Source organism: Pinus tabuliformis, chromosome 1_2 (assembly GCF_031772625.1).
Source record: "Pinus tabuliformis cultivar Carrire ecotype Pingquan chromosome 1_2, CPIR1, whole genome shotgun sequence".
Classification (NCBI taxonomy): Eukaryota; Viridiplantae; Streptophyta; class Pinopsida; order Pinales; family Pinaceae; genus Pinus; species Pinus tabuliformis.
This window is the reverse complement of record NC_142298.1, coordinates 742,893,351-742,919,908: the sequence shown is the minus strand read 5'-3', so window position 1 is coordinate 742,919,908 and position 26,558 is coordinate 742,893,351. Positions and strand designations below refer to the sequence as shown.

General features: G+C 34.9%; 1 pseudogene; it reads left to right on the top strand.

The window, feature by feature from the left end:
- Window positions 1-212: 212 nt before the first annotated feature.
- Window positions 213-2,138, top strand: LOC149207904 (protein ASPARTIC PROTEASE IN GUARD CELL 2 pseudogene; annotated as a pseudogene).
- The last annotated feature ends 24,420 nt before the right edge of the window (window positions 2,139-26,558 follow it).

Sequence of the window (26,558 nt, the reverse complement as noted above, 5' to 3'; positions counted from 1 at the left end):
AACAACGAAATGAAGTACGCAAAAACATGGCATATGTAGGTCAATTAAATTAATGGGTGTGATGTGGACAGGTCATCTAAATGACAGGTGCATGAAAGAAAAAAAAAACCGAGTAACACCAAATGTAAAGAACTGAGAAGGCCATTCTTGTGAATCTCCTCTCCTCCAAACTGTATTGGAAGGGCAGGAGAGTAATAATATGGGAGGACGAGAAAGTGGAAGGACCACTGCAACACAGTAACAAGTGGCAGAATTGCTTTTTGGGTTTGTCGCAATGTGTCGTTTTTCTTGCTCAATGCCATAAATCCATCCGTCTCTTGTGAGTGTATTCAGCATCACTCCAACATATCTCTTTCCTTACCTTGGATACACTCCCCCACGCCCTTTCTGAGCTTCTTATTCTAATCCACGCCCAACTGACGAGAACGACAAGGCGATGGAGTCCCTCCGACTCCCTGTCCCTCTCTTTCCGTTTTGGTTTTTGTTGGCGGTTGGGCTGCTGCTTCTGTTGGGCCAATCTGCGTTCTCGAGACCGTTTTCTGCCCCCGAACGGCCGGGCTATCACGCTCTGGATGTTACAGCTTCGCTAAGGGAGACGGAGACTGCGGCCGGCGGGGTTGAGTATAAAAGAGAAACGAAGCCGAGACGGACGGCCTGGAGCGTGCCAGTGGTGCACAGGGATACTCTTTTGGTCAACAACGCCGCCAACGCAACGGCGTCCTTCGAGCGCCGGCTGGAGGAAAAGCTGAGGCGGGAAGCGGCAAGGGTCCGGGGGCTGGAGCAGCGCATAGAGAGGATACTGAGATTGAAAAAGGATCCGGCGGGGAGCTACGAAAATGTGGCGGAGGTCACTGCAGAGTTCGGCGGGGAGGTCGTGTCGGGAATGGAACAAGGGAGTGGCGAGTACTTCACGCGTATAGGTGTTGGGACGCCGACAAGGGAGCAATACATGGTGCTCGACACGGGCAGCGACGTGGTCTGGATTCAGTGCCAACCGTGTCAAGAGTGCTACTCTCAGTCGGACCCCATCTTCAACCCTTCCTCCTCCGCCTCTTTCTCCACCGTCGGCTGCGACTCCGCCGTCTGCAATCAGCTCGGTGCGTACGGCTGTAACGGTGGGAGCTGCCCGTACAAGGTAACTTACGGCGACGGTTCGTCGTCCGTCGGGAGCTTTGCCACCGAGACTCTAACGTTCGGTTCCACGTCTGTCCTCAACGTTGCCATTGGCTGCGGCCACGACAACGTCGGCCTGTTTGTCGGGGCCGCTGGGTTACTCGGCCTCGGGGCGGGGTCACTTTCATTCCCCACGCAGCTAGGCACACAGACGGGCCGCGCCTTCTCCTACTGCCTCGTCGACCGCAAGTCGGAATCCTTCGGCACGCTCGAATTCGGGCCGGAATCCGTTCCCATCGAGGCGATCTTGACGCCGCTGAAGACCAATCCCTTTCTACCCTCCTACTACTATCTCTCCCTCTCCGCCATTAGCGTTGGCGGCGCTCTGATCGAATCAATCCCGCCGGAGGTCTTCCACATCGACGAAACGTCGGGCCGTGGGGGTGTCATCATTGACTCAGGCACTGTCATCACACGCCTCCAGACACCCCTCTACAATGCCCTGCGGGACGCCTTCGTCGCGGGCACGCGACAACTCCCCAGAGCCGATGGGTTCTCCGTCTTCGACACCTGCTACGACCTGTCGGGCCTACAATTCGTGAGTGTTCCCCAGCTGGGCTTCCATTTTTCCAACGGGGCAACCCTCATTCTTCCGGCCAAAAATTATCTGATACCGGTGAACACGATGGGGACATTTTGCTTTGCCTTTGCGCCGATAGGCTCTGGTGTGTCCATCATTGGGAATATTCAGCAGCAGGGCATTCGGGTCTCCTTCGATTCCGCCAACTCTCTCATTGGTTTCGGTTTCGGCCAGTGCTGATTAACATTTATTGCTTCCTTTACAATAAAATATTAGTGCTGATAAGATAATATGTATTTTAGATTTATCATTTCTTGCTAGCGTGCACATTGCGCATGTTCATCTGCATCTGCAATCGCATGCGTTTGGTTTGTTGTTGAAACAGAGTATATGAGAATTCTTCTTTGAGTGAAAGTTGGAAATAATGATTTGTATTACGTAATCAGCATAAGTTGTACTTTTCATGTGAGGTGAGGGGAGTATATTCATCTCCATTATCAGTCCTTAAAATTTCAATATTATCTCGTTGCATTAATAGAATTGAATCTGTAACAGATTTTGTAATAGATGAATTACTATTTGAACAGTGTACATTTTTCAACACCAGTCAGTGATTTTCAACACCAGTCATAATCACTGAATTATGACTCTTTTTTTTTTTTTTATGAACTTCAATTATGCCATCAAAAATATGAATGGAATGTCTTTGTTGTCTGATATGAATGAATGAGTGACATTAAGTTCCTCTCAAATGAATTGAATGTGTTTGTTGTCTGATATGAATGAATGAGTGACATTAAGTTCCTCTCAAATTAAGGAATATAAAGAACATTCTTCAATATATAATCTCCTAAATGTGGAATTTTTAATCTCATTGATCCAATTCCTGATGGTTTAATTTCAGACTTACTAATAAAATAAACAACACCATCAACATTATCATTGAAACTTTCAAATAAATATTTCTAAAATGCCATATGACAAGTTGCACCTGAATCGAAAATCTAATTGTCCTCTCATGAAGGAAATGCAGTATTAAAAATATTATCAATATTAAAATTGTAGTGAACAACTATATAATGTGCAGATTCATTCACTTTCTTTTTGTCAGAAGATAATTGCTTTGTCTTGTCATTAATTGGCTCTTTCTTTTCATTATTAATCTTCTCCCAAGGAACTCCGCAATTAACTGAATTATGACCAATTTTGCCACATCTATAACATCTAATATTTGATTTAGACTGAATATTTCTCTCTTTGGTCATTTTGATGTATATCTCCCTAATTATTGTTATTGTTAACCCCCTTGCCTTTAAAATTCGTTCTACCTCGGCCTCTGGGATTCTTGCCACCTCCGCACACTCATTTTTTTTATTTATGTTCTTTTTGTGCATGGCACAAGGTTTCTGTGTTACACTCTTTCTTCCCAAAATTCTTTTCTCTTTCTGCGATTTTATTCACTAATTTATCAAATTTGATTTCCTTTAATTCTCCACTAGCTTGGAGAGATTCCAAGTAGTGAGACTATGTAGGGTGTAGGGCCTTGATGAAAACAATTAATTGTAAATCTACTTTAACACCTGTGGCTTCTATAACCTCAATAACAACTAAATAATCTCCAATTCTGAATGTGAATCATAGAGTTTCTTTAAAAAATTTAATGATGCATATGTCGTCTTACTTAATAATTTACCGGATCAAATCAAACATTCAAAAGTTCATCAATGGTGGGGATGACAAACCAAAAATTGCACGTACCAATTAAATCAATGGCGAGGTCTGTCGAATCTACTGTTTACAATGGCACAAACTTGTTGATGGTTAACGGGGTGAGTGGTCTCATAGCAATATTTTAGCAAAACAGTATGTTGTGTGATCAACTTTTGTGATGGAATATGGGGGCACGCAGATAGGTTTCAAAAACCACTTGTAGTGACTCTGTAGACCCTAGACGACTCTGTAAACCGCTTCAAAAAAACCGCCTGACATATAGTTGGTCGTCAGCCAATCCTCGCAACAATTGATTGTGTGATCAACGACTCTGCAACTCATCCACCTTGCACGTCAATGGAGTTCAAACTAGGTACAATGGATCAATACTCCGACTTATAAACCTCACCCTGCTCTGATACCACTGTTACAGGCCCGATGAACTCCACAATGAATAATGTTATCTTATTAAATGCAAAAATCAAGTATTTATACAAATAGAGACAGTTATCAGATCACAATTGCTGGTGGTTTTCTTAACTGTAAAACGAAAAACTACCCAAACTATCAATTCTAATATACTAATGTTACAATTTATCCTGAAGGATTAGTTAACAAAATTCCTAATGATCAATATAATGACCATCAAAAGTTAGACTTTCTTTTAAATTCCCACAATGTATATTCAATATATATATATATGTGTGTGTGTGTGTGTTAAGTGGGCCTAGTTATATGTGTGTGTGTGGACCTAGTTTAGTTCAGGTGGTAGGGAGGAGTGGATTTTATCTCCCTCACACTTTGGGCATTACAATTTTTAATAAGGAATATATAAACTTATTATTTTTAAAAACCTCTACCTGATTTTGGACAAAACTAATAGAAAAACTAATCACAAAATTTCGTCTCTACTAGATTTTGGATAAACTTAGTAAAAAAAAATACTCAAAAATAAATCATTTCATTTATCAGTTAGACTATGCCCCTCTTTCTTTATATAAAAAATCATCTTTGAATTAAAATTTAGTTCTAGTTTCCTCGGCAATATTGCTTATATGATATTTTCCAATCTAATTCATTTTTTCAATTCATTTTTATGTTTTCCATGTATAGCAAACTTTTATTATATTATATTTTCCAAGCTAGCTATCTTTTTCAATCTAGCATATTATGGAAGATAGATATGATTGGAAACCCCTCGATGATGTAAAATTTAATTTTATCTGTTTTTTTTTTTAATTTTTTTTTTTTTCCAATTGAAATTATGTTTAGATTAATTTTCGAATAAAAACTTGTGGGAACCAAATCTCTACGCTTACCCACCATTAAATCACAGTGATGTATATATATTTATTCTCACTTTGATAAAAACTTACATTCAAAAATTGGTATGGTTGGAAAATGTGAACATTATGAATTTTAGTATTATTTGTTTTCTCAAAATGAAGATGTATTCTATAAGGCATTGCACTTTACGAATAATTGATATGGAGTTAGGTTTACTTTAGAACCCATTGTACTTGACTAATAATTAATAATTCATATACACAAAGTTGGTTGGATTACCACCCTTACCAATTGTAATTTAGTATTACTTAGTTACACACGAGGAAGCCAAGGACACCTCATTCTAGCAAGGAATGATATGCATAGAGTTGGCTCGGAAAATATCATCTTTATGAACTTTCATATTACCATTCTTTACCAAAAGAAAAGCTCACCGTTAGATTTGAAAACAATACTATTATATTATTTAATATTACTTTTAATATGAGATGAGTTAGGTGAAATTGAAAATATGGTTTAATATTACTTTTTCATATCAGATGAGTTAGGTGCAATTTATTAGCAAACATGATTAAGGTGAAAAATAATAGTAAAAATTGAAAAAATATCGTTTAATATTACTTTTCTTACCAGATAAGATAGGGGTAATTTATTAGAAAAGATGAGTATTTATAGAGTTAATTTAGAAAACCACAGGTTATATGAATAAAACATCATTTATTCTAATATATATTATAAAATTTACTCTATTATAAGTTAGATATATTTTATAATTTAAAATAAATTTTCGTGTGGATTAATTGTATAAATAGATAAGTCCATGGGATTTTGGATTAATGGTGGATATATATACAATTAAGGTACTTCTTATAGGTCAATAATTCAAATCTCTTATGAATTTACCCCTTATAGGTCAATAATTCAAATCTCTTATGAATTTACTGACAAAAATTAAAACATGTAAAAAAATTATTTTAATTTATTTTAATTAAACAAAAATAATTTGATTTCGTTTTTTTTCTCATTATTTATTTCATATTTTTCAAAAACATTAAAAAATTAAATTAAATTTACAATTAAATGAAAAATAAAATTTTAATTATCTTTTTTCCCCAAGGAAAAAAATAATTTTATTAAAAAATAAAATTACATGTTGTATATGCTCCAAGGGAATTCAATCATGTACCAATGAAAATTGGTGCTAGTAACATAAAGTAAAAACAACATTTGGACTAAGTAAAAATACTTAGTTACCTTTTTCTTCCATTCTTTTCCACTTTCTGCCAACGTCCTAAATTTAGAGTGGCAATAACAATTACTGGCTAGTTTTCTTCTACTATCATCAGATTTTCCTTATCTGAGTTTGAACTTTTAGATACAAGAGATCGCTTGTAACCTCCCATCTCCTTTTCAATGGGTAACATCTCCTTATGCAACATTGGGATTGAAATTCATGTTGCTCCATATTTGTTGGACTTGGAACCATTGTTCCTTCTGGTTTACCTCCTCCACCTAATATTATTTCTTGTGGATTTTGATTGACCTTGGGTGTGGGATTAACCCCTTCTCCTTCGTCCTCTTCTTCTAAGAGTTGTTGCTCTGAAAACTACAATCCCTTGGGATTTTTTGCTTGTTTCTTTTTCTTTCTTGAATCTTTCTTTGCTTTGGGACATGTATTTTGTAAATGACCTATTTATAGATCGACATTTAAATGTCATATCTTTAAAACCTAAAAATTGGGTCCAACACTTTTTAACATGTAACAGATGAATGTGATCGGGTAGACCTTTACTAAGGTCTACCTCCACACAGATTCTAGAAAAAGTAACAATTTTTTTTTCAATTCTTTGTGTATCTATCTTTATGTACTTACCCAGCTTATTCCCAATTCTTACTAATACTTTATGATTCCAAAAATGAAAAGGGACATTACACAATCTAGCCCACACTGGAATTTTAGATACCACCATTGTATTGGCATCAAAATCCGAGAACCACGGGATTAAAATACCTGCATATCCCCAAAACCATAGCCCCTCTCTCAAGACCAAATCCTTGTCCTTTTTTGTTTCAAATTTAACAATGAAAAAACTCTAGGAGCTTAGATGAATATCACAATTTACTATCCAAGTATGAAATAATCACAGAAAAAGATACACTGGTTTTGCCCAGAAGCCATTAAATCTTCATATAATTGCCTGAGATTGGAAGTTTGCACTAATAACATTTACCTCTAAAATATCTACGGCCATTTCCCAGACCTGATTTAGTTGTTCCACAATGTATGGGCCAAGAATATTAAGATTTTGATATGATTTGATTTGAACTTCTGACTTCCCTTTAATGGAATCATTGAAAGATGTGGATCCATCAATTTTCTTAAGAAAATCCCCACCTCATAGTCGCAAATTGATAATGATAAAGGAGTTTTGTGCTATGCCATAGTCTTGTAGCAGTAGGTCATGTTACATAGATCTATCCATGGAGATCGAGCTTTGAATCTCCATTGGAATACTTGATCCTTTTTTAATCTCCCTCTTCACCAAAAGTTCCTCCTGAGCCTCAATGAGGACTCATCTTCCTTCTAGAGTTTGCACAAAAATTTGGAAAGATGCTACCTCACCCACCACAAGATCTTGACTATCTTTGATGGGTTCTACCAGGATTTAGTTTACTAAGCCAAGATCTAGTTTGGCAGTGTAACTTTCTTCCAGATTTGTTGGTGGATAAAGTAGATCTGGTGCACTTAAGGACATATCCATCCTAATAAGGGAAATTTCTACGGGATTTGAGAATAGGATGCATAGATCTATGCAAAAAATTGATTTGTTGGGCCATACACCACCATGAACGTTGATATATTCCAGGAAAGAAATTGCATCTTCAAGGAAGATTGTGCATACATGAAAAAAATTTAGAGAGTTTGCTACAAAGGCCATATCCTCTTGCAGAATCCCTCTGGGTCTCGCTTCTTCCATTATCGCATGCCTTTACTCTGATCCCTTCCAAGGGAAACCCCTCCATCTATGTGCGCAAAAAGAGCCCGTGATCATTTTGGTTTTTTCACTGAGAAGAAAACGTGTCATAACGTCTTACTCCTATCCTTCAGACCTTGCAAACAAAGTTGATGGTTGCACTTGCTTAGAGTGCCTCCCTCTCTTGCAAGCTTGTATTCCTCTGCGACAACATAGGCTCCTGATGCACAAACCCTAACACAAACAATCATTTCCTCTTTTCCCTAAATTTTTAATTATCTTAATGTGAAAAATGCATTAGATAAACATTTTCCAATGGTATTTTTTTATTGTATGTGATTCGAGTTATCGTCATGAAAAGTGTATAATCATTTTAGTTAAGTTATAAAGTTTGTTTGAAAGTTATAAAAGGTTTACTTAGTATTTGTTTATAATCCAACTTTAAGTAAAGGATAAGAAATTTGCAAACTAGTAAGGTATGCAATTTGTAGAATAGTTACAAAGTCAATATACATATTTTTTAAGTAATATACCCCCACAAACAATAATCTCACTTCACTCTCCCCCCAACGCATGTTTTAAGAAATGGAAATTATTAACCATTTGGGGATAGGATTGAAGGGTGTGTGATAATGGTGATATATTGTTCTATAACCCCAAAATTTTACCATTGAATAGGTTTGAAGCTTTGTTTGGTTTCACAAAAAGTCACATTTATTAAGTGAAGAATTTGACCTTTTCCAAAATTAGTTCTTCTTAGCAACAATTTTTCATTTCTTCAAAAGACTATATAAATCCCAAAATAAAAGTGATCCCTACAACAAAGATGGTATTATATTTTTGTTCATATATCTCATTCACCAAACATTTAAATTAAAATCTAATGCCAAGTAAAAGGGATTGTGAGAATAAAAGGAAATAGTAAAGTGATTAAGAAAGAATAGGCATTAGGAATAAAATTAGAAGAATTTGAGAATAAATAAAAACCTAAAGAAGCAAAAGAGAGTGGCTCAAAAATGAGAAGAGGATGAAGATAGAAAAGTTGATGAAGAAGATATTGTATCATAATTTGCAAGATTGTTGAACTAAAGTCTTATAGAAATTAATGTTTATTCTTATATATGAATTCAAAATACATATTGATGGAATTATTACTTAGTTATATGTAGAATATTTTGAATTTGAGAGAATGGGAGATTCTTGAAAAAGTGACCTAGTGATTACCATATTGAAGGGCGAAGTTGATTTCATGAGAGGAAAAAAAGATTATATCTATATTTATACAAATTTAATAATAAGATAATTTGTGATTAAAAAAATACAATACATAAATACACACTCTATACAAGAAAGAACATGTTCAACTAGTTTTTAAGTATGTTAATATTTGAAAACCACTACTCAATATCAAATTAGTTGGATTTTTTTTCATCGTTAGAAGCACCATATCATTTAACATGTAACTAAAATTAACATAAAAAAAATATTAAGAATAAATTTCTTAAAAGAAAAACTTATCATAACTATAGAGAATTTCACAATTCCAAACAAAAAGTGAAAGGAGTGTGGGATGAGAAGTATGAGAAGACCAATGAAATTGTTGATAAGGAAACAAAAAGAAATTGAGATAGATATTTAGTGGATTTAGAGAACAAGGAATATGCTTTAAGGTTTTATCAACAATGGATGTACATTGTTATCATTTATGGTGAAGAGCGGCACAAGTGACTTGAGTGTTTTGTTTCGGGAGAATGTACATAGAAATTTTATCACAACAATCAATTAGGGCACAAGGATGGGTAAGAGGATTTTAAAAACTATATGTTTCTACAAGGAACCTTTTTTATGCACATAAAGAAGGATATCCAATGTATTTTATGTTTTCAATTATTTTCATCAAATCTTGACAACTATATAACCTCTTTTCTACTTTTGAAGCATACTTTGCAATATATTTCACGATTACATGTTGAGAAACATCTAGATAAAAGGCAACATTAAATTGCCACGGTCTAAGAAGATTGACATTGTAAACATTTTGCATATCGTCAATATGTGCATGATAATTTATTTATTTTGAATTTATAATATATGAATTTAATATTGATTAATCATGAGCCTTCCATGGAGCATTGTAGTGATTTGCAATAATAGAATCATTTTTGTGCAAGAACAAATATACACTACACTTTGTATTTATTTAAGCACAATTGAACAAATTCTCATAACCTTCATGAGCATTGAAAGAAGAAACTTGTGAGGTTTTCAAAGGTAGGGATCATCATTTAGGATTCAGGAAACTATTATGTTATGATGATGGATGGCACAAATATTTAATGTTGTTATATGTTTGACAAAGAACGTATTCTCAACATGCACATTGGAAGGAGGGGTAATATTTCTCCTTCTAGATCTTAACACCTTTTCTCTCTTTTAACACCTACAATAATATCAAGCTTCAAGAAAACTAATGTTTATAGGTTTTGGAGGACCCATGTGACAACCCTTTTTTATAATTCCTCTTGTAAATATTGCCATGAATTGTAATTCATGTAAATAATATATGGAAATGTAATAGTTTTCTTTGGTTAAATCACATCCTTAGTTTTTGTGGGTTACCCCCAACCATTACAGTTTGAATGTGGTTCACAATTTGTATGAGTTCAAGTGGTTTCCAATTTGCAATGAACCATTAATCACACCAAGTGATTTTTCTTTAATTGTTGTTGCATCTCAATTTTTATATGCATAGTATTATTTTCACTACTTATTTTATCTTAGTTCTATTGTTTCATTCTCCATTTTTTTCTTGTCTTGAATCATATTTCCTAATGCATACAATATGGAGCAAGTAATATGAGAAGTGAGACAAATAATTACCTATATTTGCATGAATTTTTTGAATTGGATAATCTTATTGTTCTCTCAATATCGTCGTTTTTTCCTCATCCTTTCTCTAGATTTTTCTCACACTTCCTCTATGCTTGGCACTTGCTCTCCTTTTTGAGATCGAATTCTCCAATTTCCCATGTTTGTTGTCAATTTTTATGTAATTTCCACATTGTGTTATTTTTCCATGAATGAATGTTATCTGTTATTTTTCTATGAATGAACATTCAATTGTGTCTTTTTTGTTCTTTTTTGGGTGGTAGTAGGAGTTCGATTGAGCAATAGCCTGATCAAACTCCTAGGTTCGTAGACTCCTAATTAATGCGATCAATATAGTTGATTGTTCAGTAGGAAGGGAGTTATGATTGAAAGGGATCAATCAAGCCTTTGTTTAACCATGACAAGATCTCGATCAAGGGTTTCTTAAACCCTTGATCAATCATCATCAAGCCATGTTTAGGAATATTCAATCATGATCAACCATAGTTATACAATAGTTAAACATAGTCATTCATATTCAGTACATAGTTAGTGATGTTTAAACATGGTGAACATAGATGACTATAGTCAATCATGCTCAAACATAGTCAAACAATTGTTAAACATAGCCATGTTCACCCATAGTCAATATTTAATTAAGATTTTTAATAATATTACTATTAATATGTTTTAAAATACATTGGTTTACTAATGTGATTGATCATGTTTAACTATGTTCAACTCTATCTGGCATTCAACACTCTTCAACTCCTGTCAAACATAATCGCCTATTATTATTATTGATTAATATGAATAGTCAAACATAGTAAAGCACATTAGTCAAGCATAGCCAAACAAAGTCACCATTTGTAGTCAATGCTTAAATAGTTGACCATGATCAATCTTGGTCGACCCTATGTTTACCATACTTGACAATAGTCAACCTTGTTGACTCAAAGTCATCCTTAGTCAACATAAATCAATCGTATTCAATTATAGTCAACCATAGTTGACCAAAGTCAAACATTATCAACTTTTATCAACTATGGTCATCCTTGGTTAGTCATAATCAAGATTTCAAAATTTGTTAATAATAAAAATATTAATATAAAAAATTTGACTAATAATAATAATAATAATATTGTGATGTCGGAATCGTACAAAAATCTATCCAATGTCACAATGTGACAAACATTGTCACAATGTCACAATCATTATCGCAATGCTATATTACATTGCAATTCATCCAACATCGCAATACGACATTGAAAAATGTGGTCAACCACATTTAATAATGTGGTTCACTATGTTTGACTATGTTTGACAATCAACATTCTTCAACTTTAGCCAAACATAATTACTTATTAATATAATTAATAAATATTAACAATCAAACATGTGACATTGGAATGGTACAAAAATCTATCCAATGTCGCAATGTGACAAATAATGTTGCAATGTTAAATTACATTACAATTTATCCAATGTCACATTATGAAATTACAAAACTAGTCAACCACATTTACTAATGTGTTTGACTATGTTAGACTATGTGAGACATAATCGCCTATTAATATTATCAATTAATATTAATATTCAAACATAGTGAACCGCATTACTCAAACATAGTTAAACAAAATCAACCTTTATAGTCAATGTTCAAATAGTTGACCATCATCAAACTTGTCGACCTTATGTTGACCATATTTAATAATAGTCAACCTTATTCAATCATATGGTCAACCTTTATCAACCATGGTTGAAATGATCGACCATGGTTAATGTCTCTGTGGTCAATAATGGTTAATGTCGCTATGGTCCACCATGGTCAACCATAATAAATTGTGGTCAATGATGGTGAACGTAAGCCTCTATTGTCAACCATGATCAACCATGGTCACTCATGGTCAACCAAAATTAACCATTCTCAAGCATGGTTAACCATGGTCAATGATTGTCAACAATGCTTAACCATCGTTGAATTTTGTCAACCATGATCAGTTAGGATCAAGGTCTCTTTGGTTGAATTTGGTCAACCATGGTCAATCGTGATGAACATGGTTGCATGTGGTCAACCATGGTCAATCAATTCCAACCATCATGAAACATGATCAACCATGATCATCCATGTTCAATCATGGACAACCATCATCAACCATGGTCATAATGGTCAATCAATGCCTCTATGGTCAACCATGGTCAATCTCTTTATGGTTTATAATATTAGAGTTTGACATGGATTATAATAATAAGGTTTATAATACATAGTTTATAATATTTGGTTTATAACATTGGGGTTTATAATATTGGGTTCATAATGTAGGGTTTTTAATATACAAGGTTAATATATATGGTTTGTAATATTATCGTTAAATATTAGGTTTTTAATATTATGGTTGGTCATGGTCAACCATGGTTACCCATGATCAACCAGAGTCAACCATGATTAACCATGATCGACTATGGTCAACGATGGCTAACCATGATCACCCATGATCAACCATAGTCAACCATGACCAACTATGTTCAACCATGGTTGAATTTTGTCAAGCATGATCAAGGTCTTTTTAGTTGAATTTAGTTAACCATGGTTAACCATCATCTACCATGGTCAGCCACGACCAATCAATGTCAACTATCATCAACCATGATTAAGCATGATCAACCATGTTCAACCATGATCAACCATGGTCAACCGTCATCAACCATAGTCATAATAGGTAATCAATGTCTCTATGGTCAATCATGGTCAACCGTAGTCAATCATGGTCAATGCCTTTATGGTTTATAATATTAGGGTTTAATATGGTTTATAATAATAATGTTTATAATAAGGTTTATAACATTAGGGTTTATTGAATTTAGGCTTCTGTGTTCGATATCAAGTTTATTGACAAGTGTTTTCGACGAAAACAACATCAAAATTCATTTGTTGACGCGTTTCGAACTAGCAAGTGTGGTTCATCGTCAGGATGGGATGATGAACCAGATCATGGCTACAAGTTAAATATAGAGAGAATATCATTCAATGGCTAAAAAGAAACAACTACTTTTGACCAAGGAAACAGCTACAATAGATCGAGCAACAACTATACTTGACTTGACCAAGAGATAGAGAAAGAGAAATTAATAAGTTAATTAATTAGTTTGTTTGTTAGATCTATTTATTTCCATAAACTTAAACTAAGACTAAAACCTAATAAATTAATATACTCTTTATTCTTTTAAAACTACATAAACTATATAAAGATTTGTATTATTATAGGATATATTAAGAAAATAAATGTTTATTAATTAGATAACTTAATTAGTTAGTTAAATATATGACTCATTTATTAAGTTTATATATTTCAATATATATGTAACTAAATATGTAGTATTTTCTTTTAACTTAAAACTAAATAAAAATAAAATTATGTTAATTCTATTATAGGAAGAACTATGGGAAAAAAGAGGGATAAAAATATAATTATTTATAATTAATTATGAAATTTATTTATTATAACTTACTAAAGGTATAATGGGATAAATAGGGATTAAACCTAATTGTTTATTAATTAATCAATTAATTAGTTTATATGTTATAATTCTTTTAGTTATGTTCATATATAGCATTTATTTATTTATATATCATGTTTAATAAAGCCAAGTAAGGCATAAAATTTTTAGAACTTAAACTAAGAAATATAACCTAATAACTAAAAACACCTTATTTTCAAATAGATATAAGAGAACTAATATGAATAAAATATTAATAATATTAATAAAACACTGAATAAAAAATTAATTAGAAGCAAAGGGGAAAACAAACAATCTAGAAGACAAGGGGTAAAAAATCATAGAAGAAAACAATAAAAAGAGTGAAACAAGGGGTTTATAATATTTGGGGTTTTAGTATTGGCGTTTATAATATTTGGGTTTAATATTAGGGTTTATAATAATGGGTTTAATATTAGGATTTATAATATTAGATATTTAATATATAATATTTATAATATTAAGGTTTAATATATAGGGTCAATAATAATAAGGTTTAAAATATTGGGTTTATATATATGTATATGTGTATTTAATAATAATAATGATTACTTAACCATATACAGAGAGTTATATATATATATATATATATATAGTCAACACCCACACTAACATGGAGTGCCTTAACAATGCATTCTTCATCGTCAAACCAATGCCCCATGGGCTTATATACTAATAAATATATATTAATATTAATATATATGTTAGTTTATTATTTTTATAATATATTTCATTTTAATCTATATATCTATATATATATTGATAGTTATATTAATGTATTAATAAATATATATTAATCATACACCATAACATAATGGTGTTTATATTATTAATAATAATCATATGCTATCATTATAAGGTATATTATTATTATTATACCATGATCAATTATGGTTGATTTTTGCCAATCATGGTCAACCATGATCATTGTCTCTCTAGTTGAATTTGGCCAACCATGGTCAATCATGATAAACCATGGTTTCATATGGTCAAACATGGTTGAATATGGTAAACCATGATAACCATGGTCAATCAAATCAATATCAACCATCGCTAACCATCTTCAACAATGGCCAACCACGGTCAACCATCACCACCTATGGTTATAATGGTCAATCAATTCCTCTGTGGTCAACCATGGTTGAATATGGTACATCATGGTCAATATCTCTATGATATGTAATATTAGAGTTCAACATGGTTTATGATAAGGGTTTATAATATTAGGGTTTATAATATTAATCTTAATATTATGATTTATAATATCAGGGTTTATAATATTGGGGTGTATAATATAGGGTTCATAATATTTGGTTTAACATTAGGGTTTATAATATTATAATTGGTCATGGTCAACAATGGTTAACTATGGCTGAATTTTGTCAACAATGATCAAGGTCTCTCTGGTTGAATTTGGTGAACTATGATAAACCATGGTTGAATATGATTAACCACCATCAACCATGGTCAACCAATGTCAATCATCGTCAACCATGATTAACCATGATCAACCATGTTCAATGGTGATCAACCATCATCAACCATGGTCAACGTTGTTTAACCATGGCCATAATGGTCAATCAATGCCTCTATAGTCAACCATTGTTGAATTTGGTTAACCTCTATAAATGTCTATATGGTTTATAATATTAAGATTTAAGATGACTTATAACATTGAGTTTATATTATTGGGTTTAATATTAGAGTTTCTAAAAATAGGTTTATAATATTAGGGCTTAATATATAGATTTATAATAGTGGGTATTTATTTTAGTTTATAATTATAGTGTACTTGTATTTATATTTGTATTATATTTACTTTATATAATTGATATTATTAATATACTCTAATTATATTTGTATGTTTAAAATCTTGATAATTATATTAATATCTCAATCATTCATCATAAAATCAGAGTGAAAAATAAATTACTGTTATTATAGTATAGTTTGAAATAAAATTATTAATATATTAATATAATATTATATATTAACATAATATTATATCAATATATAATATTATATTAATATAATAACCATATATGTAATGTGACTGTTATTATGTAATTATTAATAATCATAATGTAACACCCAATGATGCACCGACATTTACTTATTACTGAGTTTTACTAATTACTGTCAATTTTATTTTGTTTTAACCTCGATTGTTAAAGAATTAGGCTGAAAAGCCAGAACTTATTTTATTAATTATTAATTAAAAGAAAATGAACAGTTTGTAAAAGAACTAAAGAATCAGTTAAATAACTCCTGAAACAGTGACAATCAGTTGCCCATATTTTCCTTCAAAAAGGAAAATGTCAGAACCCTGGGGGGCTTTGGGAAGAAGAGGAAGAAGGGCTATGCTGTGAATAGATTTCCATGAGCTAGACAAATTAGCCATTGGGAAGAGATCGTGGATAACATTCGAAGGGTACAAGACTTGAGGCTGGACACAGTCCTAATGCCCAATGTACCAGACTGCCTTTATCCATTGACAGGAGTTGGAAGAACTCGAAGGGGGATTATGGACGTAATTTCCAGATCCGTGGCTAGTTGGTGAGGGCTTCCAGACAGAGGAAATACTTGCATGTTTATAATTACAGCAAGAAAAACATATAAGTAATATCTCTATGCTAGGTAATCACTAGTAAGAAAATATTATTTGTTTTATTATCATGTAGTTAAACAGTTATCATCCAATTTAATTACTGGTTCTTATGGAAAGTTAATAAGTATATTCTTCTTTCCACTATATTCCTAGCATATTTAGATATTTGCAGACATTGATGCATAACAGAAGTAATGATATTAGGGAACCTTTAACCACTGTAGAGTAATAGAAAAATGCATCAGCTATCTAAAGAAATAAGTGTAAAAATGAATTACAGTAGAAAGAGCAATTTTCCCTTTTAATTTCTGAATACAAATTGTCTTACTAAAAATTAAGAGTTCACTGAATAATGGAACCAGAGTAGGCATTCTATCGATTTATATAAATTGATAAGTGTTTCTCTATTTTAACCATATTAGAAAAGCACACAAAAACAAATGATGGAGACATTGAAATCTAATTCAAACATTAAAAAAAGAAGAGAAAAAAATAACCTGTGAGGGTTTGTATGGCTCTTGGTCGAGTTCTGGGAGAACCCCCGTGAGCCAATTACCCAAGATAAACCTCATCTTTAACATACAAAGATTGCTATTCTGGAACTATAGCAGGAAGAACAGAGATAGTCATAATTTAGACCATAAAAGTCAGGCATTGAATAACCGTGAGCCGAATGCAGAGTTTCAGGCGGCCAACCCAAACCCTAGGGAACAAACCTTGACCGCGAAACTTTATAAACATGAAACAGAGAGCTTTTGAAACCACATGACCAGTATATATATAAGCCAATGATTAAAAATATGTATCTGCAGACCTCCATAAAATCGTTAACTACAGTTCAGAAATAGTTAACATCGTGCTTACAACTGGATTCATCAATTACCCACCATTTCTACAGTAATTACAAATGCAGTCCAATGAAATCTGTAGCATTCTAGCTGGCGAAAAACCTCAAAATTCTAATGCAACGAAATAGCACAGTCCCTCAAGTAATGAGGCATGTCGCCTGAAAATAAATTGCCAAGACAAGCCTGAGGGGTAACTGACCTGAAATCGAAGACAACGATTGTTGTGAGAGAGGGGTTTCATTCTGAATCCTCCTTTTGAACATAGATATACATACCACAGCCAGAATGTACTTGTGAATCCAAAAAACCATGGATTAAGCACTGAAACCAAATCGGAAGGAAGATTTTAGTAGTGAAGCACTTGAGCAAAGAATAGATTTACCTAAGAGAGGTTGCAGAGCGATGGAAGGCAAGATATACCTGACAAAGCACAACGTTGTCATTACAGGTTCTCAAGAGCAAACAAAACTTCTAGAGTTCACCCTTAGCACCGTAACCTTTACTTATGGTTTGCAGTGAGAACCCAATGCGTCCTTCCGGGGCAGAGAGTCCACCCATCAGCGGTCCTACCTGCTATATGAGCCGACGAGAGTGAATCAGAACTATGTATCAAATAAAGAAGTATTCAAAACTACTAGATGAGATTTGGGTGCCCATGTCATTTCCACACTATACCTATGAGGTTGTGGAGATGGTCCTGGCAGGAAGTTATGCCATACAACCATTCGGGTGACCCTCTGTCATAGAGCCGAACCTCAATATCATTGCATAACCAAATGTCCCCTAACCTTGCTGCGTTTTGCATTATTCCGCAGGTTAATTCCTCAAGTCATCGAGACCGTGGATCTTCTCCTATCGAACGGTGGAGATGAGGCCAGGTGCTGGGGTTGAGATTGTTCTAGCCAATCTCATCAACATCAAAAAGAGTACTGCAGTGTTAGTGAACAGAGCTTGGTTTCTCTCTGCATTAATGGAGAGGTGTTATTAAATGTATGCCAACAAGATAGAATTCAATGCAGAAGGGGTGACTATACTCCTGGGTGTTAGCACCTACACCGCCAACTAACCCAAAGTGCCTCATTAATTTAGCAGTGTAATGATAATGAAATTTTTATTTATTTATATATATATAGTTTCGTTTTGTTTTGTGTGTTAGTTTGTTACAAATGGTGTCAGAGTGACAGGTTTGCACACTAAGACTTCTGGGATCAATATAAACATAACATATATAAAAAAAAATATAGAATATGTTTGTATATAAATCTGTAATACATAACTGAGTAAGTGTGAATGTGCACACACAAACAGAGATCTGCACCCTAAAGGCAAAAATGTAGAGGAATTCCGGAACATTGAACCAGCCAGAAGCAACGTATGTAGGGACTAACCCATACATATGGATACAACTGGGAGAGGAGTCTCGCCAAGCCAATGTTGCTCTACTAGAAACAGTCCAACAATTACGTGCACAGATGACCAATTGAAGGACAGACAACAAACGACTGAGGCGGGAACAAGAAAGAATCCTCAAAAGTATGTCCCACCAACAAAATCAACGAGGACCGGATCCTAGCGCAGAAGATAGGTAAAGGACTCCAACAGCCCACCATGGTGAAGATAACGCAGAATGAGCCGAAGGCCACGAAGAAGATGAGGAAGGACGTTCGAATAACATTTCCGACTAGCGTAAAACCAAGAAACCAAAAATGGAATTACAAGGCAAATTTAAAAAGATAAAACCGTCACTCTTTGAAGGAGAATCATAAGAAGTAGTTGAAGCCTGGTTAATCGACATGAGAAAGTACTTTCAGATTTATGACTACACCGACAAACTTAAAGCTCGACTGGGAGTTTATCAACTAAGGGGTAAGGCCACCCTCTGGTGGGAGGAAATCAAAACTGTACGAAAAATTGATGAGGAACAGGGTATGCGGGAGGAATTTCAGAAGCATTTCAATGATAAGTATCTAACAGAGCGGTACTATGACGAGAAGGCAAAGGAATTCCATGAATTAAGGTTAGGAACCTTGACCATGGATGAATATGTGAAGCGATTTACTTCCTTATTATGATACGTTCCATATATGAAAGAAGAAAAAGCCAAAATTTAGCGATTTATTAACATTCTGCCTAATTTTATGAAGGAAAAATTAGAATTTAATTATCTGAGGACAATGGATGATGCAGTTCGAAAAGCCCGCATCTGTTACCAACAAATGAGGCAGAAGAATGAAGGGTCCAAAGGGGTAATAAGCAGAAAAGGAAGGAATTTACCCTCAAGCAAACCAATAAAGGACGATAATGGAAAGAATATTCAGCAAAGAACATTTAGCAAATTCCCATGGAACCAACCAAAAGTTACAACCTACACTGAGAATAGACAATCTGAGGGAGTCAATAAACCTATAAATGACCAGCAACCAAAACAACCCCTGCAATGTTGGGGATGTGGAGAATCCCATTATTATAAAAATTTCCCACACAGGGCCAGAATAGAACAGCTTTCAAATATGCAAGAGGCCTCCACAATTGGAGACGTAGCAAGAAGCATGCCTAGAATTAACACTGCTCTGGATGATCATCAAGCAGAATACCAGCCTACCATGATCGAATGTGAAGGTATGATTGTTGATCAACCTGTTTCTGTTTTTTTTATCCGGGTGCTAGCTAATGGTATGTAAGTCCTAAAGTGGTATAGAAATGCCAGTTGCAAAGCAGCAAGTTTAAGAAACCTTGGTTAGTCCAATTAGCCATAGGGACGAAAATGAGAGTATCTGTGAAAATAGAATGCTGTCCTATAACAGTTTCAGGACAGTCAATCCATGTTGACCTTAATGTGCTCCCTTTAGGCTCCTATGGTGTACTAATAGGGATGGATTGGCTAGAAGGGCATTGGTCCCTAGTTGACTGTAAAAATAAATCTATAAGCTATCTCACAGAATCAGGATAGAGAAAATAAATACAAGGGATCATGAAAAATATTAAGCTACGCCCTATTTCCGCTAATCAGTTGGGAAGATGTATTAGGAAGGGTTGTAAGGTTTATGTCGTTCAAGTAGGATATACCAATTCAAAGAGTAATATGACCTCCCTAGAAGATATTCCTGTAATCCAGGACTTCAAGGATGTATTTCCTAAATCCATTCCGGGTTTGCCACCCAAGCGTGACATTGATTTCACCATTGAATTGATACTGAGAGAAGCTCATGTTTCAAGAGCTCCTTATCGTATGAGTATCCCTGAGCTAACAGAACTCAAAATGCAGCTTCAAGAACTTCTAGATAAAGGATACATACGCCCCAGTGTATCCCCTTGGGGAGCCCCCGTGTTGTTTGTGCGAAAGAAGGACGGAACCTTGAGGCTATGCATTGATTATCGTTAGTTAAATAAACTGACTGTAAAAAATAAATATCCCTTACCACGCATTAACGATATTTTTGACCAAGTGTAGGGAGAAAGTGTATTCTCGAAAATTGACTTGAGGTCCGGCTACCACCAGATAAGGATAAAGGAGGAAGAAATTTTCAAAACTGCATTTCGCACTCGTTATGGCCATTACGAGTTTGTAGTATTGCCTTTTGGCCTTACTAACACTCCAGCTACTTTTATGAGTCTGATGCATAGTATTTTCAGCCATTTTTAGATAAATTTGTGGTGATTTCCATTGATGATATACTGATTTCTTCTAAAAACCGGGAGGAGCATGAAAAGCACTTGAAAATATTATTGCATATTTTGAGGGACAATCAGGTGTACGCTAAGTATAGCAAGTGCAAATTTTTCAAAAGTGAGATACAGTACTTGGGTCATGTGATTTCAGCCAAGGGAATATCAGTGGATCCAGAAAAGATCAAAACTATTATGGAATGGACCACCTCGAAGAATGTTGCTAACATTAGATCCTTTTTGGGCCTAGCTGGATACTATTGTTGATTCATTAAAAAAATTTCAAAAATAGCCTCTCCTATGACCTCTTTACAGAAAAAGGGACGTAACTTTCGATGGATAACTGAATGTCGACAAAGTTTTGAGCAGTTAAAACAATTACTTACCACTGCCCCTGTCCTAAACATAGCAGATCCAGAAAATTCCTTTGTGGTCTTCACGGATGCAAGCAAGGAGGGTGTCGGCGGGGTACTAACTCAGGAAGGGAAATTTATAGCCTATGAATCACACAAATTAAAAGAATATGAACAAAGATACTCCACTTATGATCTCAAATTGACGGCAGTAGTGCATGCACTCAAAATGTGGCGACACTACCTCCTATGGAAGAAATTTTTGTTGCTAACCGATCATAGCACCCTTACTAATTTATTTGAACAGTCTAGTTTGAACACTCTACAGGCCAGGTGGACCGCATTCTTGAGTGAATTCAACTTTGATATGAAGCACCTTAAGGGGAAGGAAAACCGAGTGGTCGATGCTCTAAGAAGAAAATTACATTACATTTATGAAGAGAAATACAGTCAAGTACAATCTAATCTATCGGATGTCATCAGAGAAGCATCTCTCAAAGACCCCGAATATGCCTTTCTTTGGAAGCAAGCCTCGGAAGCTTAGGAAAAAGGGGAACAGTCGGATTATGGTATTAATCTCGAAAAAATGTTAACATTCAGAAATAGAATATATATTCCTAACCAAAATTCTGTCAAGCAATTATTATTGGATGAGTTCCGTAGGAAGCCTTACGACGCTCACCCAGGATACCAAATATTGTTTTCTGCCATAAGAAAGAGTTATTTCTAGCCAGTTTTAAGGAAGGATGTGGCTGATTATTTATCCAAATGCTTAGAATGCCAGTTGGTGAAGGCAGAACATTAGCGTCCCGCTAATCTGTTGCAACCATTACCCATTCCTGAGTGGAAATGGGAGATGATCACCCTAGACTTTATCACCGGGTTACCTCGTACTAAGAAGCAACATGACTCAATCATGGTAGTGGTGGACAAGCTGAGAAAAATGTTCATTTCATACCCGTGAAGTCCACCTACAAGACGGTGGAGATCGCAGACATATTTATGAGGGAGATCTTCTGGCTGCACAGGATACCCCGGGTAGTAATCTCTAACAGGGATGTAAAATTCACATCCACGTTCTGGAAAACCCTCTTCTCTGGATTGGGTACCCAGATTCATTTTAGTACGACTTACCACCCACAAATGGATGGCCAAACAGAGAGGGTAAATTAGGTTCTGGAGGACATGTTGAGAATGTTTGTTATGCAACAACCGCATAAGTGGGAGGACTACCTCCACCTGGTGGAGTTTTCCTACAACAACGGTTATCACGACTCCCTGGGCATGAGCCCTTTTGAAGTATTATATGGGAGAAAGTGCAAGGTACCCACAGATTGGAATAGCCTCGATAATAGATTAACACTGGGTCCTAATATGTTAGCTGAAATGGAAGACACAATTAAAAAGGTCCGTAAGAATTTAAAAGCTGCCCAGGATAGGCAAAAGATTTATGCGGATAAGAAGAGATCTCACAAGGAATTTCAGTTGGGGGATCATGTATATCTGAAAGTCAAACCTCGGAAAAGTACCTTACAGTGGAAGGGTTGTGCTAAATTGGCACCCCGGTACTGTGGACCATTTCAAATCCTTGAACGAATTGGACCCATAGCATACAAGCTAGCACTCCCAGGCCATATTCGAGTCCACAACATTTTCATGTCTCTTTGTTAAAATAATATGTGTACGACCCTAAATATTATTAATTGGGAGAATATACAGGTAATAAGAGAATAAAATCAGTAACTTATAAATTGTTGTTTTGAAAATTTCTGACAGCAGATTATATTTGTGCAGGTCGAACCCGAGGGAGAATTTCTGGCAGAGCCTCTTCATATCCTCGATCGGAGAGAAACCATCTTACGGAAACGAGCCATCACCCAGGTTAAAGTGTAGTGGAAGCACTTTGGCCCAGATGAGGCTACTTGGGAAGAGGAGGAAGCTATGCAGAAAGCCTATCCGACATTGTTTTCTTGAAAGGACCACTAGGGATGGTGTTCCTCTCAAGGGGAGGGAGCTATAACACCCAATGATGCACCAACATTTACTTATTACCAAGTTTTACTAATTACTGTCAATTTTATTATGTTTTAACCTAGATTGTTAAAGAATTAGGCTGAAAAGCCATAACTTATTTTGTTAATTATTAATTAAAAGAAATTGATCAGTTTGTAAAAGAACTGAAGAATCAGTTAAATAACTCTTGAAACAGTTACAAGAAGTTGCCCATCTTTTCCTTCAAAAAGGAAAATGATAGAACCCTGGGGGGTTGGGAAAAAGAGGAAGAAGGGCTATGTTGTGGATAAATTTCCTTGAGCTAGACGAATTAGCTAGTGGGAAGAGATCGTGGATAACAGTCGAAGGGTACGAGACTTGAGGCTGGACACAGTCCTGATGCCCAATGTACCAGACTGCCTTTATCCACTAATAGGAGTTGGAAGAGCTCGGAGGGGGATTCTAGACGTAATTTCCAGATCCATGGCTGGGTGGTGAGGCCTTCCAGATAGAGGAAATACTTGCATGTTTATAATTACAACAGGAAAAATAGATAAGTAGTATCTCTATGTTGGGTATTCACTAGTAAGAAAAGATTATTTGTTTTATTATCATGTAGTTAAACAGTTATCATGCAATTTAATTACTGGAAGACTCTGTCATGGAAAGTTAATAAGGATATTATGCTTTCTGCTATATTCCTAGCATATTTAGATATTTGCAGACATTGATGCATAACAGAAGTAATGATATTAGGGAACCTTTAACCACTGTAGAGTAACAGAAAAACGCATCAGTTATCTAAAGCAATAAGTGTAAGAATGAATTACAATAGAAAGAGAAATTTTCCCTTTTAATTTCTGAATACAAATTGTCTTACTAAAAATTAAGAGTTCACTAAATAATGGAACTAGAGTAGGCATTCTTTCGATTTATAGAAATTTATAAGCGTTTCTCTATTTTAACCATATTAGGAAAGCACACAAAAACAAATGACAGAGACATTGAAATATGATTCAAGCATTAAAGAAAAAAAGAGAAAAAAATAACCTGTGAGGGTTTGTATGGCTCTCGGTCGAGTTCTAGGAGAACCCCCGCGAGCCAATTACCCAAGATAAATCTCATCTTAAACATACAAATATTGTTATTCTAGAACTGTAGTGGGAAGAACAAAGACAGTAATAATTTAGACCATAAAAGTCAGGCATTGAATAACTGTGAGCCAAATGCAGGGTTTCAGGAGGCCAACCCAAACCCTAGGGAACAAACCTTGACCATGAAACTTTATAAACATGAAATAGAGAGCTTTTGAAATGGCATGACCAGTATATATATAAGCCATTGATTAAAATTATGTATCTGCAGACCTCCATAAAACCCTTAACTACAGTTCAGAAATAGTTAACATCGTGTTTATAACCGGGTTCATCAATTACCCATCATTTCTACAATAATTACAAATGCAGTCCAATGACAACCGTAGCATTCTAGCTGGTGAAAAACCTTAAAATTCTAATGCAACAAAATATCACAGTCCCTTAAGTAATGAGGTCTATCCCCTGAAAATAAATCGTCGGGACAAGCTTGAGGGGTAACCGACCTGAAATCGAAGACAACAATTATCGTGAGAGAGGGGTTCCATTCCAAATCCTCCTTTTGAACATAGATATACATACCACAGCCAGAATGTAATGCGAACACAAAAAACCATGGATTAAGCACTGAAACCAAATTGAAAGGAATATTTTAGCAGTGAAGCACTTGAGAAGAGAATAGATTTACCTGAGAGAGGTTGTTGAGCGATGGAAGGCAAGATATACCTGACAAAGCACATCTCTATCATTAGGGGTTCTCAAGAGCAAATAAAACTTCTAGAGTTCACCCTTAACACCATAACTGTTTCCTTTAGTTTGCAGTGAGAACTCAACGCATCCTTCTGGGGCAAAGAGTCCAGCGATCGATAGTCCTACCTCCTACATGAGCTGAGGAGAGTGAATCAAAACTGTATATCAAATAAAGAAGGATTCAAAACTACCAGATGAGATTTGGGTGCCCATGTTGTTTCCACACTATACCTGTGAGCCTGTAGAGGTGGTCCTGGTGGGAAGTTGTGCCATATAGCCATCTGGGTCGCCCTCTGTCGCAAAGCCGAACCTCAACATCATTGCATAACCAAATGACCCCTAACCTTGTTTTGTTTTGCATTATTCCGCAAGTTAATGCCTCAAGCCATCGAGACCATGGATCTCCTTCGATCCAACGATGGAGATGAGACAAGGTGTCTGGGTCGAGATTGTTCCAGCCAGTCTCATCAACATCAAAAGGAGTATTGCAGTGTTAGTGAACAAACCTCAAATTCTCTCCGCATTAATAGAGAGGTGTTATCGAATGTATGCCAACAAGATAGAATTCAATGCGGAAGGGGTGACTGTACTCTTGGGTGTTAGCACCTACATCGCCATCTAACCCAAAGTGCCTCATTAATTTAGCAATGTAATCATAATGAATTATTTATTTATTTATATATATACAGTTTCGTTTTGTTTTGTATGTTAGTTTGTTACACATAAATTGTAAATTGCAATAGTAAATGTTATTTAATCATATGTAAAAGTGACTTTGAGATAAAATTTCTACCATATATTTAATAATTATTAATGTAATTATTTAGATGCTTAATATACTAGTTAAATGTAATTGATATAAAAAATTAAAATAGAAACCTTATAAAATATAAACCTTAAATTAATTAAATGTTGGACACCTAATCCTCAATGGGTTAGTGTGGAAGCCGAATAAACAAAAGGAGTCCAAGAGACCTTGGGATGTGTAACCCAACAGTCAAACCATGTACTATAAATGTATATCACTTGTTAATAAAATGGTATTCTCATGTTTCATCTTTCATATTATGTTGCTACCATGTGTGTTTGACATGGTATCAGAGCAGGCGTATTCCTGCCCTACATAATTACTTTGAGTCATTTGTCTTATGACCTTTATGTGCAGGCCATTTCTACC